Source organism: Eleutherodactylus coqui, chromosome 3 (genome assembly GCF_035609145.1).
Source record: "Eleutherodactylus coqui strain aEleCoq1 chromosome 3, aEleCoq1.hap1, whole genome shotgun sequence".
Taxonomy (NCBI): Eukaryota; Metazoa; Chordata; class Amphibia; order Anura; family Eleutherodactylidae; genus Eleutherodactylus; species Eleutherodactylus coqui.
Genome location: NC_089839.1, coordinates 247,083,406 through 247,102,134, shown reverse-complemented (window position 1 = coordinate 247,102,134; position 18,729 = coordinate 247,083,406).

Below are 18,729 nucleotides of genomic sequence, written 5' to 3'. Positions count from 1 at the left end.
GAACGCACAGCAGAGGCAGGAAAGAATTTTGCGCAAGCCTGCTGTAACACTTAGCTGGCTGCGTATGAATTAGGACAACTACCCCCAGCAGAGACCCAGTACACTGAGGATGGTCACAGGCAGCCCAAATAGATTTTTTTCCCCAAATGTTTTTGGAAAGGCCCACTGCCTATATACACTAAATATGTCTTCTGTCCCTGCCTCACCACTACTGGCCCTGGACAATGTAAAATTACTACAGACTGTTTCACTGTGGACAGGAATACAGCGGTGATGTAACAGGCAACACAGAGGCAGGAAAGAATTTTGCGCAAGCCTGCTGTGACACTTAGCTGGCTGCGTATGAATTAGGACAACTACCCTCAGCATAGACCCAGTACACTGAGGATGGTCACAGGCAGCCCAAATAGATTTTTTTTCCCAAATGTTTTTGGAAAGGCCCACTGCCTATATACACTAAATATGTCTTCTGTCCCTGCCTCACCACTACTTGCCCTGGACAATGTAAAATTACTGCAGACTGTTTCACTGTGGACAGGAATACAGTGGTGATGTAACAGGCAACACAGAGGCAGGAAAGAATTTTGTGCAAGCCTGCTGTAACACTTAGCTGGCTGCGTATGAATTAGGACAACTACCCCCAGCAGAGACCCAGTACACTGAGGACAGTCACAGGCAGCCCAAATAGATTTTTTTTCCCAAATGTTTTTGGAAAGGCCCACTGCCTATATACACTAAATATGTCTTCTGTCCCTGCCTCACCACTACTGGCCCTGGATAATGTAAAATTACTGCAGGACGCAATGCTCTGCACGGCCGATATACAAAGAAAAAAAAAAGTGCAACACTGCAAAAAGCAGCCTCCACACTACTGCACACGGTTAGATGTGGCCCTAAGAAGGACCGTTGGGGTTCTTGAGGCCTAAAATAACTCCTAACGCTCTCCCTATAGCAGCTCCGGCACCAGCAGCACTTTCCCTGAACTATGTCAGAATGCATCTGTGGCGAGCCGCGGGAGGGGCCGATTTATATACTCGGGTGACACCTGATCTTGCCAGCCACTCACTGCAGGGGGGTGGTATAGGGCTTGAACGTCGCAGGGGGAAGTTGTAATGCCTTCCCTGTCTTTCTATTGGCCAGAAAAGCGTGCTAACGTCTCAGAGATTAACGTGAAAGTAACTCGAACATCGCGTGGTGCTCGCCTCTAGTAACGAGCATCTCGAACACGCTAATACTCGAACGAGTATCAAGCTCGGAACTGACTATGTGGACCCTTGACCAAAAAAAAATTATAATAAAATATAACTTTTATTAAAGAAATAACTAAAAGGAAGAACATACACACATAAATCTAGATCCAGGAAAACCCATGGAACCGATAAAAATGTATTGATACCACTGTCCATAAACAGTAATAGACCGGTCAGTCTGAGTATCGTTATGACTCAGCCATTTAGTGTATTCGGTCTCTTTGCAGAATCTGACAGGATTATCAGAATCTATTGTATACACATCAACCTAATCAGGAGATGAAAAAGTGACATAAGTCCGACAGTTGGATGTTACAGAACGTGACCCAAAATCCAGAGATCAGGTTCGGTGATGTATACGTCGTTCACATCAAGAAAATAAGCTATGCCGGACCACTAAAAATTGTAAGCGTAACCCAACGCGTTTCTCCCACAACGTGGGTTCATCAGGGGTTTCAATACGCAAAAAATGGTACTTTACTGGTTTAATGACTCCCAGTCAGAAATCGGATAGTGGTACAAAAATAAAAAATTGATGAAGCCTCAAAATGTCCAGCACTGTCAAATAAATGACACACTGGATATAGAGGGATCAATCAGAGTAGAACTGTCATTTCCACTGGTGACAATTATATTACTAGATAGATTATTGTCGCCATATAAGATAAATGAACTGACAGGACTACGAAAACCCTACTACTACAATGGTAGAAATAAGAGTAGGGTATAGGTAAGAAAAATTTCTACCCTTTATGCGAGAGAAAGTTATAATTTCTCAGGGATAATAGTCCCGAGTACAGAAAGATAGAATAATTTTAGCTGTTAAGTCAAAGAGTATCCCGAGGGCAACATTTTTGCAATCGGGTCCCTGGATAATCAGATGGCATATTCACAGCAGCCCAGACTAGCCGCCTTTTGGATAGCCATCTGATAAATTTTCGCTCTAGACCTACAAGGAAAATTCCTAAGACCTATAATAGTCCCTCAATAGAGTGGAAAGAGGATTCAAAGACCTAGATTAGTCCCTCAATAAGGTGGTCACTAAGTCAGAGCCTTAATAAGCAAAAACTGAAATCAAACAAATAAACAAAACGGCGGCATGTCAGCCCTGGTGGTGGACTGACAGCATACTGAACTCACAGCTCCCTGAGCTTTAAATAGGAATCCTGTAGCTCCACCTTTAATGGGGGAGTCTAGGTGTAAGCCAATCATCATTATACAGGGGCGTACCTATGTCAGTTGTTGCTATGGAGATCAAAGTGCTGTCGTTTTGTTTAAGATGCACTCATGTCCAAAATCCACTGTTACCATTTATACATGGTGAGGATATGGATTTTGGACATGAGTGCGTCTTAAACAAAATGACAGCACTTTGATCTCCATAGCAACAACTGACATAGGTACGCCCCTGTATAATGATGATTGGCTTACACCTAGACTCCCCCATTAAAGGTGGAGCTACAGGATTCCTATTTAAAGCTCAGGGAGCTGTGAATTCAGTATGCTGTCAGTCCACCACCAGCGCTGACATGCCGCCGTTTTGTTTATTTGTTTGATTTCAGTTTTTGCTTATTAAGGCTCTGACTTAGTGACCACCTTATTGAGGGACTAATATAGGTCTTTGAATCCTCTTTCCACTCTATTGAGGGACTATTATAGGTCTTAGGAATTTTCCTTGTAGGTCTAGAGCGAAAATTTATCAGATGGCTATCCAAAAGGCGGCTAGTCTGGGCTGCTGTGAATATGCCATCTGATTATCCAGGGACCCGATTGCAAAAATTTTGCCCTCGGGATACTCTTTGACTTAACGGCTAAAATTATTCTATCTTTCTGTACTCGGGACTATTATCCCTGAGAAATTATAACTTTCTCTCACATAAAGGGTAGAAATTTTTCTTACCTATACCCTACTCTTATTTCTACCATTGTAGTAGTAGGGTTTTCGTAGTCCTGTCAGTTCATTTATCTTATATGGCGACAATAATCTATCTAGTAATATAATTGTCACCAGTGGAAATGACAGTTCTACTCTGATTGATCCCTCTATATCCAGTGTGTCATTTATTTGACAGTGCTGGACATTTTGAGGCTTCATCAATTTTTTATTTTTGTACCACTATCCGATTTCTGACTGGGAGTCATTAAACCAGTAAAGTACCATTTTTTGCGTATTGAAACCCCTGATGAACCCACGTTGTGGGAGAAACGCGTTGGGTTACGCTTACAATTTTTAGTGGTCCGGCATAGCTTATTTTCTCGATGTGAACGACGTATACATCACCGAACCTGATCTCTGGATTTTGGGTCACGTTCTGTAACATCCAACTGTCGGACTTATGTCACTTTTTCATCTCCTGATTAGGTTGACGTGTATACAATAGATTCTGATAATCCTGTCGGATTCTGCAAAGAGACCGAATACACTAAATGGCTGAGTCATAACGATACTCAGACTGACCGGTCTATTACTGTTTATGGACAGTGGTATCAATACATTTTTATCGGTTCCATGGGTTTTCCTGGATCTAGATTTATGTGTGTATGTTCTTCCTTTTAGTTATTTCTTTAATAAAAGTTATATTTTATTATAATTTTTTTTTGGTCAAGGGTCCACATAGTCAGTTCTTTCCAAACTAGTTGGACTTCACTGCCTCTGTTAAAGTATCAAGCTCGGACGAGTACGTTCGCTCATCTCTAGTCATGACTCAACCTTACAACAAAAAACTGAATTAGATATTAAAAAATAGGATGGGTAGTGGATACGAGAATCTTAAGAAACTTTTGATCTGTAACTGAAAATATCTCAACTCTATCGACCCTCTAAAGTCCATCATCACAACTCAACATCATCTTGACTTTCTGTGATCTTTAGTTTGACTATCTCCCATATGCTGGCTATGGTTAACGCTCCTTTCTACACTTTACATGGCCCCTCAATAATCCATCCACATATTAAAGACTTTCTTGCCTGGCTGCATCTTGTGATATTTTATGTTCAAAGATACACTACCGTTCAAAAGTTTGGGGTCACCCAAACAATTTTGTGTTTTCCATGAAAAGTCACACTTATTCACCACCATGCGTTGTGAAATGAATAGAAAATAGAGCCAAGACATTGACAAGGTTAGAAATAATGATTTGTATTTGAAATAACATTGTTTTTACATCAAACTTTGCTTTCGTCAAAGAATCCTCCTTTTGCAGCAATTACAGCATTGCACACCTTTGACATTCTAGCTGTTAATTTGTTGAGGTAAGCTTGTGAAATTGCACCCCACGCTTCTAGAAGCATCTCCCACAAGTTGGATTGGTTGGATGGGCACTTCTGGCGTACCAAACGGTCAAGCTGCTCCCACAACAGCTCAATGGGGTTCAGATCTGGTGACTGCGCTGGCCACTCCATTACCGATAGAATACCAGCTGCCTGCTTCTGCTGTAAATAGTTCTTGCACAATTTGGAGGTGTGTTTAGGGTCATTGTCCTGTTGTAGGATGAAATTGGTTCCAATCAAGCGCTGTCCACTGGGTATGGCATGGCATTGCAAAATGGAGTGATAGCCTTCCTTATTCAGAATCCCTTTTACCCTGTACAAATCTCCCACCTTACCAGCACCAAAGCAACCCCAGACCATCACATTACCTCCACCATGCTTAACAGATGGCGTCAGGCATTCTTCCAGCATCTTTTCATTTGTTCTGCGTCTCACAAACGTTCTTCTTTGTGATCCAAACACCTCAAACTTGGATTCATCCGTCCACAACACTTTTTTTCCAGTCTTCCTCTGTCCAATGCCTGTGTTCTTTTGCCCATCTTAATCTTTTTCTTTTATTGGCCAGTCTCAGATATGGCTTTTTCTTTGCCACTCTGCCCTGAAGCCCAAAATCCCGCAGCCGCCTCTTCACTGTAGATGTTGACACTGGTGTTTTGCGGGTACTATTTAATGAAGATGCCAGTTGGGTACCTGTGAGGCGTCTGTTTCTCAAACTAGAGACTCTAATGTGCTTATCTTCTTGCTTAGTTGTGCAACGCGGCCTCCCACTTCTTTTTCTACTCTGGTTAGAGCCTGTTTGTGCTGTCCTCTGAAGGGAGTAGTACACACCATTGTAGGAAATCTTCAATTTCTTAGCAATTTCTCGCATGGAATGGCCTTCATTTCTAAGAACAAGAATAGACTGTCGAGTTTCAGATGAAAGTTCTCTTTTTCTGGCCATTTTGAGCGTTTAATTGACCCCACAAATGTGATGCTCCAGAAACTCAATCTGCTCACAGGAAGGTCAGTTTTGTAGCTTCTGTAACGAGCTAGACTGTTTTCAGATGTGTGAACATGATTGCACAAGGGTTTTCTAATCATCAATTAGCCTTCTGAGCCAATGAGCAAACACATTGTACCATTAGAACACTGGAGTGATAGTTGCTGGCAATGGGCCTCTATTCACCTTTGTAGATTTTGCACAAAAAACCAGGCATTTGCAGCTAGAATAGTCATTTACCACATTAGCAATGTATAGAGTGCATTTGTTTAAAGTTAGGACTAGTTTAAAGTTATCTTCATTGAAAAGTACAGTGCTTTTCCTTCAAAAATAAGGACATTTCAATGTGACCCCAAACTTTTGAACGGTAGTGTATTTTATTGAGTTTTTGCAGTACATTGTCTATTCTTGTTAAGCCGAAATGCAACATAACATTTTTTAGTGATTATTAGAAATACAATTAAAACTGAGACATATGTATTTTACACTTCTGGTCTTATTCTTGTGATCATTAGATGTCTCTCAGTAACTTCAATGATACCATCCTGCCTAATTTGTGTTTGTAACAAACGTTGCTTCTAACTTCAAATCTTATAAATACCTAGCATTCTAGCCATCTAGCAATATTCATACTCTGATATCCGACATGTATCCCGCCCCGGAAATATCGGGACGTAATAAACGCCGGTGCTTAATATTTTAGGTATAATGATATAGGGTTAATCATTAAAGGGGTTGTCCCGCGGCAGCAAGTGGGTCTATACACTTCTGTATGGCCATAATAATGCACTTTGTAATGTACATTGTGCATTAATTATGAGCCATACAGAAGTTATAAAAAGTTTTATACTTACCTGCTCCGTTGCTGGCGTCCTCGTTCCCATGGAGCCGACTAATTTTCGCCCTCCGATGGCCAAATTAGCCGCGCTTGCGCAGTCCGGGTCTTCTGCAGTCTTCTATGGGGCCGCTCGTGTAGAATGCCGGCTCCGTGTAGCTCCGCCCCGTCACGTGCCGATTCCAGCCAATCAGGAGGCTGGAATCGGCAATGGACCGCACAGAAGCCCTGCGGTCCACGGAGACAGAGGATCCCGGCGGCCATCTTCAGCAGGTAAGTATGAAGACGCCGGACCGCCGGGATTCAGGTAAGCACTGTGCGGGTTGTTTTTTTAACCCCTGCATCGGGGTTGTCTCGCGCCGAACGGGGGGGGGGGTTAAAAAAAAAAAAAACCCGTTTCGGCTCGAGACAACCCCTTTAAGAGAAAAAGAGGGGAGGGGGGAAATAGGAGGGTGGGACGTAAGAAAAGGGTTGAGGAGGATGGGTGAAGAAAGGTTATGAGAGAAGAAAAAGTGAGAAGAGTAGAAACAAGGAAGTAGAGAAAGATAGAAAGCCTCATGTTACCTCCAGCCTTTGTGTGCTCACCAGGTCCAGGATTCGTTAACAAATGGGAAGCTCGCCCCTCAGCAGCCACCCCTCGAAATCTGTTGACTTACGGAATGTCAGCCAGGGCTCCCATACCGCGTGGAAGGCTGCATATTTGTTATTGTCCTCCGCTCTCAACTCCTCCATGTGGCTTATGTCGTCAAGGACTGTGACCCAGTTCAACCTAGAAGGTGGAGTCTGTGATCTCCATAGGCGCGGAATAGTGACCCTTACTGCTAGAATAAAGAAGCGAAGAATTCTTTTCTTGGTCATACCTATTGGCCCCGGTATGGCTGACAAAAGAGCTATTTCAGGGGTGAAGGCCAGTGAACCTCTGGTCAAAGCATTGTGCAGTCCCTTGATCTCCCTCTAAAGGGGTGAGATCTGAGGACACGACCACCAAATGTGCGTTAGAGTCCTCGTTCCCGCTAGGCACCTCCAGCATCTATCAGAGACCCCCGGATAGAATCTGGCCAGTCGTACCGGAGTGCGGTACCATCGTGTAAGCAGTTTATAGTTTAGCTCTTGATGGTTACCTGAAATCGTCATCTTATGTGTCAAGCGTTGAGCCTTCGCCCACTCCTCATCTGGCACAGCTCGCCCCATCTTGTGATATTTTGGTGTGAAATCAGATAGTTGCTTGTGACAGCCAAATCTTCCCTTAAAAATCTCAGACAAGTAACTGTCTGGTGCCTAAAAATCTTTTATTGGTTTTCTGTAAATTCATTTTATTCCAATTTCTGGTTTAAAAATAACATAATTTACTTTGTTATTTCATTTGTTACACAGTTGTTATATAATTATATTACATCAAAGATACAGTTACCATATTGATCAGTTCCACGATGACTACTGTAAATTGCAAACATTTTAACTTCACACCATAACTTTAGTAATTGGTTAGAAAGTCACCAAAATGTCATTCCAATAGATAAAAATAGTGAAGAATAAAGAAAAATAACAAGTGCAGATAAAGTAGCTTCTTACATATAAAAGACAGGAGACACAACTAGAAGTAGTAAATCAGGTTCTATGAAGAGGAAAGGAGCTTCTTCAGGATCCTGTTGTTATGTCCGACCCAGACATACAGATTGTGTCCTAAATGGACAGGTATATACACACTTAGTACAAACATGGATAACACAAAAATGTATAAGGGAACACAATACAGGTAATACAGGGAATCTAAACCAACAAGCACAAGAAAACCCTACCTATAGGCAGGGCTTGGCAAAAGTGAGCTTTGGAAGTGTCTGAAGCAAATGGGCGTTGCAAAACATATTGCACAGCTTATAAGGTCGCTTTACAACAACCAAGAAGCAACAGTCTGGACGGCTTATGGAAACACCAATTGGTTCGGAATCGAGAAAGGCGTGCGGTAAGGCTGCATTCTATCACCAGTCCTTTTCAATCTGTATGCAGAAACGATCACAAGGAAAGATTAGAAATCGGAGTCAAAATTGGTGTCAGAAATGCCAACAACCTTTGATATGCAGATGACACCACCCTGCTTGTGGAAAGTGAAAGGGACCTGGAATACCTTATCCAACGAGTGCAAAAGGAAGGTGAATGCATGGGACTGTACCTCAACAGCAAGAAAACGAAAGTCATGACCTCGGTTGGCAACGGCACAGTGAACATAAACCTCAACAATGAAGAAGTCGAGACGGTCCAAGATTTCATCTTCCTTGGATCGATTGCAATGTGCAATCTGGACCTGAGATCAAGAGACGGATTGTACTTGGTAGGAATGCAATGCAAGGAATGGAAAAGATCTGGAAACACAAGGATATTAGCATTGCAGCAAAAACCAGACTGGTCAATGCCTTGTCTTTCCCATAACGACCTTATGGTTGTGAAAGTTGGACACTCAGGAAAACAGACATAAGAAAAATTGATGCGTTTGAACTCTAGTGCTGAAGAAGAATGCGACGGATACCTTGGACTGCCATGACAACGAACAAGGTAGTGTTAGATCACATCAAACTGAAAATATCACTAGAGAGCAAAACCATCAGACAGCGGCTCTCTTTTTTTGGCCACGTAATGCACGCTAACTCACTGGAAACAATACTGATGCTTGGCAAGGTCAGTGGAAAGAGATGATCAGAATGACAAAGAACAAGATGGCTAGATACAATCAAGGCCACCACCAACATGTCAATCGTGGAACTGAAAGAAGCCGTGAAAGTGAGAAATGCATGGAGAACGTTGATGCATAAAGTAACCGAAGGTCGGATGTAACTGAACGTATAATCATCATCATAAGCGGGGCAATTACCCTGATGACGGCAGCCCCAAGTCAGGAACCTGGGGCAACCCTGACTTTCTCTAGATGGGGACAGGAGATAGTGACACATGCAAAGTGACACTAAAATATATACAACCATTAGTGCAGGGAAACAGAAGTAGAAACATCTCAGATGTACAAGTAGAACAAAAGCTGGCTTATCTTAAGGCTACCTACAAATGAGAAACTCGGTCCAATATCGCGATCGCCAGTGTGAGTTTTCATGCTGATGCGAGGCATTTTCTGTCAAAAATGCCTCCCATTACTTCAGTAAAGTTGCGATCCTCCGGCGTGGTTTCAATTGGAAAACTCACATTGCACTTGCATGCACATCGGATACCGTGCAATGTGTTTTACTGCCCCATTGAAAACAATGGGCGATGCATTCTGAGGAACACGAAAAGATAGGACATTCAGTGATTAATTATTCCTGCAATGCGATGCGGCACTTGAAACCATCACTCATGTATAGGACTCCATTCAAAAGAATAGGGTTCATATTCGTACAAGATTTCTGCATCTGACAACACACAAATCTCTCACGAGTTTCTTGGCTATCTGCATTTGGCCTCACAGAGATGCAGTTCCAACTCGCATGGAGTACTGTGCTGTACTGTAGAGAGTTAATCAGTGCATACACATCAGAGTCACTGGTGTGTTACCAATGCAATCTTCTTTTGATTGGCTGGATCTGTGATTGCATGCAGCACAGTGTCTGAAATATTGTATGATGAATGTGGTTTCAAGTAACAATGGCCTGAGAAAGACCACTGTATGATGAAAATACTTTAGGCCAATGCAACTTAAAGAAACACTGTATATACACTTATGTATTATCTGCTTATTGCGCCTTCTTGCCCTAACCAGAGAAAGGAAGTGGAAAGAAAAACCCATAGCTGCAAATGAACCTATAATTCACAAATCAATGGTGGAAATATGGGCCATGTACTTTATTGTATACTAGGCTGTAATCATTCATGAGTTGACTAAAGATCAAGATCCTGTGATGGCAAGAAGATGTGTCAGAAATCAAACCAGGGACCTGCTGGGCTATCCAGTCTGTGAACAGTTCCCTTGCATGACTCTCAACCTTGTTCCATGATTCAACTTATCTAGTTCCTGCCTCCTGGTCCTGATACCACCTCTGTTCCTGATTGGGTTCATTATAAAGGCTTAACCCTGCCACTGCACAAGTGTGTGATTTTTCTCCTCCACAGCGTTGGGCAAGCTCAAATTTTGCCTGCTTCTCTGCAATTGCTACAAGACCTCCTGATACCGACTCCTGGCTTCCTTCTGACTACACTACCCGCCTCATCCATCTGTACTGCAAACTGAGACTTCGCATTGCTGACTCCTGGCTTTCCATCTGACTATGTTATTGCCTCATCCATCTATACAGCAAGCCAAGACCTCTTGTTGCTGACTCCTGGCTCTTCCCTGACTGCTCTCCAGACCTGCAGCTGCTACACCTGAGGCTCCACCCTAGTGCCTGAAACCGCTACAAGATGTGAAAGGGGACCTTTACACTGATGATGGTTTTCCCAATTTGCTAGGATTATGCATTTAACAATGAGCCTTGTGCCTTTTGTCTGTTGGGCATTATAAATACAGGTGCTCAATCTGTAGGTGTGAACAAGAATGTTTCCATTAAGTAACAGTAAGGAGAGATTGCATAAATAATGAAAAATTGAAGAACAATGTATAAGAGAAAACGGCAAACTTTTCTTTATTTAGAGTTGCAAGAAAAAGTAAATGAACCCTTTGGAATTACTTGGATTGATCACTAATAAAAGGCAGTCTGATTGCTACCTAAAGGCCCTTTTACACCTAAAGGCCCTTTTCAAATAATCATTGGATCATGCAAAAATGAATGAATCATTCAGTGTAAACATAGCCAGTGATTAAACGATAAATGTAAACAATTATCTGCTGGTGTAAATGGACCTCATTTGAAGGCAAACGACTCATTTGCCCATTTGCTTGTTCCAACAATTAAGACCCTAAGGGTGTTTTTACATGGGCCGATAGTCGCCAGAGTGAGCAATCAGAAGAGTAATTACAGGCAACTGCTGTCCTCTATAAACATGGGACCCGACAGGGCAAGTGAGTGAGAGTCATTTATTTGTTGGAGTCGCTTGCTTTTTAGCTCACCTAAAATTTGCTTCCCTTGCCTATGGGAACAGGCAGTCGTTCATCTATGAATGACTGATTGTTTACTCAGAATGGAGGCTGCTGGCTGAAAGAGTTCTCTGACATGCTCCGCTTCCATTCAGTGAGCAATTATCACTCCTTTGTAAAAAAAACAGGAGTGATAATTGTTGGGATGGTTGTCGGGTACTTAAGCACTCAACAGTTGTCATATGCAAAAATATCCTAAGTCACAAGTCTAGACAAATGCTATCTCCATAACACAAACAGTTGTACTACTTACGTCTTTTATTAAGAATGCTAAGTAAGCATGCAACAAAAAATGAAAAGAAGTGACATTCCATTATCTTCAATCAGATGTACAAGGTTTTACAGGATTTTATAGCAACTTTTCAGCTCTTCATTGGAGGTATTTTCAAGATTGAGATTAGAAGTGTGGGTTTCATGTTCGCTTTGCCCATTAAATATGGGCACCAAAAGCTTGGTTACTGACAAATCTGTTCTTAGTAAAGATTGCTTAGTGTGTTTCATGCTTCAATGTAAACAACTTCCCGAAGATCTCAGAAGATGTGTTATGAAGCTGGAAAAGGCTACAAAAGCGTTGCTAAAGAGCAATCCACGATTAGACAAATTATTTTCAAATGAAGAAAATTCAGGAGACCTACAGAAGACTCTACAAACTGCAAAAACCACTATTCATGTGTCCACTGTTAGAAAAATACTAAACAAGAATCATGTTCATGCAAGAACACAGCAAAGGAATACCCAACTGGACAATAAAACATTGTGGGCCATCTCAGCTTTGCTGGAGATTACCTAGATGTTCAACAAATTCCTTCTGGAAACATTTTCTTTGGATCTATGAGACAAGTGTGGGACCTTTTATCACAAATACACAACACTATGCTTAAAGGAAAAAGAGCACTGTACAAAAACATCCAAGGCTAATCCCAACTGTGCAGCCTGATGGAGGGAGCATCATGGTTTGGGGCTGCTTTGCTGCTTCACAACCTGGAAACCTGGCAGTCATTGAGGGAATAATGAATTTTTAGATCTATCAGAACAATATATCAGAAGAGTGTAAAGGGCAGCAGTCCACGACCTCAAGCTAAAGAGACATTGGGTAATGCAACACGACAATGACGTAAAGTACCCAAGTAAATCGACTAAAGAATGATTGATAAGCAAGATTTGTGCAAGATGCCGTGACCTGACCTGAAGAAGGATCTGTACACAAGGCATCCCAGTAATATTAATGAACCAAAACAAATTTGCATAGACGAATGGTCTAAAATTCATCCTCAGTGCTGTGCAAATCTTGTTTTCAGCTATAGGAAACTTTTGGTGAAGGTAATTTCTGCTAAAGGGGGATTTACAGGTTATTAAATTCAAGGGTTAATTTTTTTTCTGCGTGTTCCATGGATCTTTACTAGGGATGAGCGAGTATACTCGCTAAGGCACTACTCGCTCGAGTAATGTGCCTTAGCCGAGTATCTCCCCGCTCGTCCCTAAAGATTTGGGTGCCGCCGCAGCTGACAGGTGAGTTGCGGCGGGGAGCGGGGCAGAGCGGGCGGGAGAGAGGGAGAGAGAGATCTCCCCTCCGTTCCTCCCTGCTCTCCCCCGCAGCTCCCCGCCCCGCGGCGGCACACAAATCTTTCGGGACGAGCAGGGAGATACTCGGCTAAGGCACATTACTCGAGCGAGTAGTGCCTTAGCGAGTATACTCGCTCATCCCTAATCTTTACTCAATATGCTTGATAAAAGACATAAATGGTACAACTGTTTGTGTGTTATTAGTTTAGTGAGATTGTGTTTATAATTATGAATTGTGTCAGACCACATGTTGTCATCAATGCAGAAATCCTGCTAATTCCAACGGGTTCACTTATTTTCTCTTGCAACTGAAATCTTTCATTACGCAAACCACTAACTCTTTCAAAGCCTACTTTTGTCGCATGCTATGGGCATTCTTTACCCTGCTTGAATGAAGTAGTTTGCTGCTACCTTTCCCTTTGTTTCATTCATAATTTCCTCTCTTAGTATGTACATTACTGCATTAGTTGTTGTCACACAGAACTAAGTCAAAATGAAGTGTGACACCACATGTAGGTGTGCATGGTACACTGGTCTCAGGCCTCATCTGTGAAACTCTCTGAGAGGAAGTAAGAGGTCGCTACTTTTCCCATTTCCTCTGTACATGAGAGATTGAGAAATTGTATTCTCTTGCAAAACAACTGAAAGCTGCTGAATGATACAATATATGCACAAAAGTTTTAAAGTAAAATAACTCCCAATCCCACATTGTCATCCAGATAGGGAGATTTTCAGCTAAAAAGGTTGTCTGGGTCAGGATTTACAAAAAAAAAAGAAAGGCTAACAACATTAAATGTGATACAAAAATAACTAATGCCTGTTAAATTCCTGCAACTCTGATTGTTCCTACCGGTCTCTGTTTACTTTGCTTATGCGTTGATATGGAATACACCAACGGGTACTGGTGCATTGTGTCTCCACCGGAAGTATGAGTGGAGACACGGGTTAGCCAGGTTGAGATGCAGGGAACGGGCAGGTGACGCCTTTAGGTGTTGATTGGCTAATGCACGGTGTAGGAACCCGCTGTCAGTGTGCCATGTCTGCATCTGTCCTGCAGACAGTGTCCCATGTCTGCTTGCCTCCGGGCTGCAGACCCCACTGCTGTCTCGGTTCCCATTTTCCCTGCCGACCCCGGTTCTGAAAGTCTCCACTGTGACACCACTGCTGTCAGTGTCTGGCCTCACATCTCCTATGCCGACCCCGCTGCTGTCAGTGTGCCATCTACGCTCCTGACCCCACTGTCTGTGTCCGCGCTAGCCCTGCCATCAGCGGCGACTGTGCTCCTTACCCCGCTGTGACTCTCCATGCCCGCACCCTTTCAGCTCCGCTGTCACTCTCGTCCTCCCTGGAGCCCTCCTATCTCCACTCCTGGGCCTGATGTCACAGTCCGCAGCCGTCCCCTGCTGGATCTCTGCCACTGTGTTCTGCTGATCAACAGGTAGGGGCGTTACCAGGGCGTAACCTCCAGCTAAGGCCAGTCAACCCCTAGCTTCCGATGGAGACATAATGCACCAGTACCACACGAATGATACGGAATACACCTAAGGTCACTGCTGTAGCCAATCACTGTACATGCACGTGTCATTGCTGAGGTCAGGGATTGGTTGTAGTGGTCACATCAGTGTACAGCATGTCATCACTATAGTGACTTTAATAAAGAATGGCGGGGAGCATCAGAGTGGTGCTGCCAGAGTTGCAGAGAATGTAATAGGTGAGTATTTATTTTAATTGTATGTTATTTATTGCTGTGAGACATTTTTTTAAAATACTAGACAAACCCCTTCATGGGACAGCTGAGTGACAACCAATGACGGGGTTGCACTGGTGTCCATATTGGAGAAAACTCAGGTTCTAACTCATTTTTATTCAGGTAAAAATGTAAGGCATTTGTTTCAGCACCAAAAGTAAATCAGTGGGAAAGCATAAAATATGATATCATCTCAACACAAAAAGCCAGTAAAGTAGTGGCGGGACCTCAAATGTTTAATGGTTGCATTGGCAGCTTTAAGACTAACCATGGCCTCATGTTCTGCTAAGTACAGAAGTCTATTAGACCCTAACAGTTGCTACCCCTTAATATGCTAGTAGCAAAATACACTATTGCAATAGTACAGTGTATTATGCAAGTTATCACATCTTCAAGTCTAGTCTCCCTGTGGGACTAACAAATGTTTACAAAAAGTGGCAAAAGCCTAAAAACATCCAATGTTATTCCCTTACATGAGATCACTGAAGATAGCTCAGTGCTTGGAGTCAGTTAGCTCTGGCGATCCCATGGAATTGAATGGAGTGCGACCATCGCTCCTTTCAGTGGATGTTCTGAACTCCCATTCTCTCAATTGGTAAGAGTCCCAGTGGTAAGACCCCTAACGATCAGGCAGTTACTCCCAATCCTTTGGATTGGGGATAACCTTAAAAAGTGTTCCAAAAATTGACTTTTATCATCTATCCATAGGATAGCTTATTAAAGTCTGACCAGTAGAATTCTCACTGCCGAGACCCCTACCGATCCCAAAAACGGAGTTCCTATGTCACCCCTTCACCTCACTGCGGCTTACTGCACCTCCTACAGTGATGTGGAGATTGGTTAGAGAAGCATTTGAGGTGCCCCTTCATTCATCTTCAATAGGGCTGACAGAGATGAAGTAGCTCAGTGCATGAACTCGGCTATTTCCGTTAGCCCCACTGAAATGAATGCAGTGGCACCTCACATGCTCAACCGCCACTCTATTCAATCTCCACATCACTGCAGGGGGTGCAGAGAGTCTGTAGTGAAAAGTTCTGTCCGATTATGATATGGATGGAACTTATATGAGATTACAACTAGAGATGAGCGAACGTGCTCGGCCACGCCCCTTTTTCGCCCGAATACCGCGATTTTCGAGTACTTCCGTGCTCGGGCGAAAAAATTTGGGGGTCGCCGTGGTGGCGTGGGGGGTTGTAGCGGGGAGTGGGGGGGGAGAGGGAGAGAGAGAGGGCTCCCCCCTGTTCCCCGCTGCTGTCCCCCACGCCGCCACGCCTCTCCCCGCCCCCCGACGCACCCGAGTACTTTTCACCCGAGTAGTGAAGTACTCGAAAATCGCGGTATTCGGGCGAAAAAGGGGCGGGGCCGAGCACGTTCCCTCATCTCTAATTACAACCCATTGATTTCAGTGGGTTAATACGAACAAAGTCTGGTACCATGTTAGCCAGTAGAGCAAAATCTGATTGTTCCCAGCAAGAGAAACCAAGTAATCTTGTAGATATGATACCTTTTAATGGCTAACAAAAATACATGATGTTATAGCAAACTTTCAAACCTACTCAGGGTTCTTCTTCAGGCATAATGAAAAAGGGTTAACCCTTTCCAATCCACTGTCTGATGTCTTAAGACATTATGATTTAAGGCTGTACAGCTCTGATGTTGGAAGACATCCGTCGGGGTTCTCTTACTGTATATTGCCAGCCTCTCTGCTGTCGGAGCCAATCCAACGTGTCACCTCATGCAGTACTGGCTTTAGCCAGCAGATAGCGCTATTGCATAATGGCAGAAAAAGAGTAAGCCCCCTAGGAAAACCAGGATACAAATTGGATTGGAAAGGGTTAATACGCATGACTGAATTTTCTTTTTGACTGATAGTCCGAAAAATTGTAACATGTCTTATCTTTGGGCTGCTCCTGTTCAAGAATCGCTCATTATTTTCTATTGGAGTGTGAAAATAATGTGTATGCCATGCAATTTGTGCGCAAGTGCGATGTGCTTTTTTTTGGTAGCATTTTACTATTGGAACCAATTGCAGTTTCTTCATGCGTGTGACAAAACACAGGAGAGAAAAATCGCTGCGACATTTGTGCGTTGTGAGACACACACATCTCGCACACATATGAACCCCATTGCTTTGAATGGGGTCATACACGTGAGCGATGTTTCCCGCCTGAAATAAATTGTGTCATGTTCTATCTGCTGTGAAATCTCGCATCGCGGCCTTTGCTTTCAAACACAGAATTATGGAACCCGTGCTTTTCAGCGACTTCATTCCCATCTGCCATGTTTTCTACCATGCGATGTTGCGAGATTTGGTAATCACTGCATGTCCTATCTTTCTGCGTTTTACTATTTTTTCTCGCCCCTTGCCCTAGGGAACCTCTGCTTTATTGCACAAACTTGGGATGTTCGTGCGATCTGTTTTTAACATTAGAAACTCCTATTGTCATCCATTGCGTGAGAAAATCGCAAACGGCAGCGATGCAAGATTAGTTTCACGGAAAAGCATTACTGACACTCAAACACTGCAGGAACAAAAATGTGATATGGCCACAATTTACTCTCTGCGATATCGCGCTCGTCAGTATGAAGAAGCCCTAAGGGTGGATTCAGACGACCGTATATCGGCTCGGTTTTCACGCCGAGTTGATATACGGTGTCCTCATCTGCAGGGGGGGAGGATGGAAGAGCCAGGAGCAGGAACTGAGCTCCCGCCCTCTCTCTGCCTCCTCTCCGCCCCTCTGCATTATTTACAATGAAAGGAGGTGGGACAGGGGCGGGGCTAAATTGTGAGGAATTAGCCCTGCCCCTGTCCCGCCTCTCCTCATTGCAAATAGTGCAGAGGGGCGGAGAGGAGGCAGAGAGAGGGCGGGAGCTCAGAGCACTGCTCCTGGCTCTTCCAGGCTCCCCCCCTGCAGAGAGAGACGATATATATCGGCTGGGCGTGAAATCACTGTCTGATATAGCTAGCGCCTAAGGGCTCCTTCAGACGGGCAAATACATTTATGTGCACGCATCAGCGCAGTGTATTTGTTCTATGTATGATGCTTTTTGTTACTTGCATATCGTCACATTATGCTGTATTTCTTGTGTTTTTTTTGTGTGCAGCAGATAAACACGCCCTGATTTAAATGGCTATTTAGCCTAATACGTTCCAGGTGTGATTTTTTTTTTTTTGCACATCGTATGGCACATCTATATGGGTGGTGCATTTGCTCACCTTCCATAGACTTCTATAGGGACCTTTTGTGCGCAAATGCACACAAAAATAGAGCAGTTCCTATATTTTTGCGTGCATGAAAAATGTGCAGGCAAAAAAAGGAAATGTGAATGAGCCCATTGTAATCCATAGGTCCTATTCTCTGCATATTGCGCACACAAATTTTGCATGCGCAAATACGCCCATCTGTGGGAGCTCTTAAAGGGGTTGTCTGAGTAAAGGAGACCCCTATCAATGGGCATGCCACACTTTAAAATAGAAAAAATCTGCAATTACCCAACCGTTCATCTCCTGTGGTCTTTGCTGTGTGTTTACAAGCAGCTGTGATGTCTCATAAATCTGCTGTATCAGCCAATGACAGCACTGAGCCGTGATCGCTGAGCCCTGTCATTGGCTGCTGCTACTTGTCGGTAGACGGGTTTAGCCTGCAGAATGATGTCACAGGGAGATCGGTGGCCGAGGATGAATGAGGCAGTGGAGAAAGATGGGTAACTGTTGATTTATTATTTTAATGCATGGGGGCAGGGGTGTAACTATAGAGGGTGCAGGGGATGCAGTTGCACCCGGGCCCAGGAGCCTTAGGGGGCCCATAAGGCCTCTCCTCTCCATATAGGGAGCACAGTACTATGAGTAAAGCATTATAGTTGGGGGCCCTGTTACAAATTTTGCATCGGGGCCCGAGAGCTTCAAGTTACGCCTCTGCTTGGGGGACTGGATGACTGGGGTATCCTTAAGGCGGCAGAATCTGACCCTGTGCGCAGCCGGCATCCGCGCGTACCTGTATTTTCTTTTTCTTTACTATACTGTGGATGGT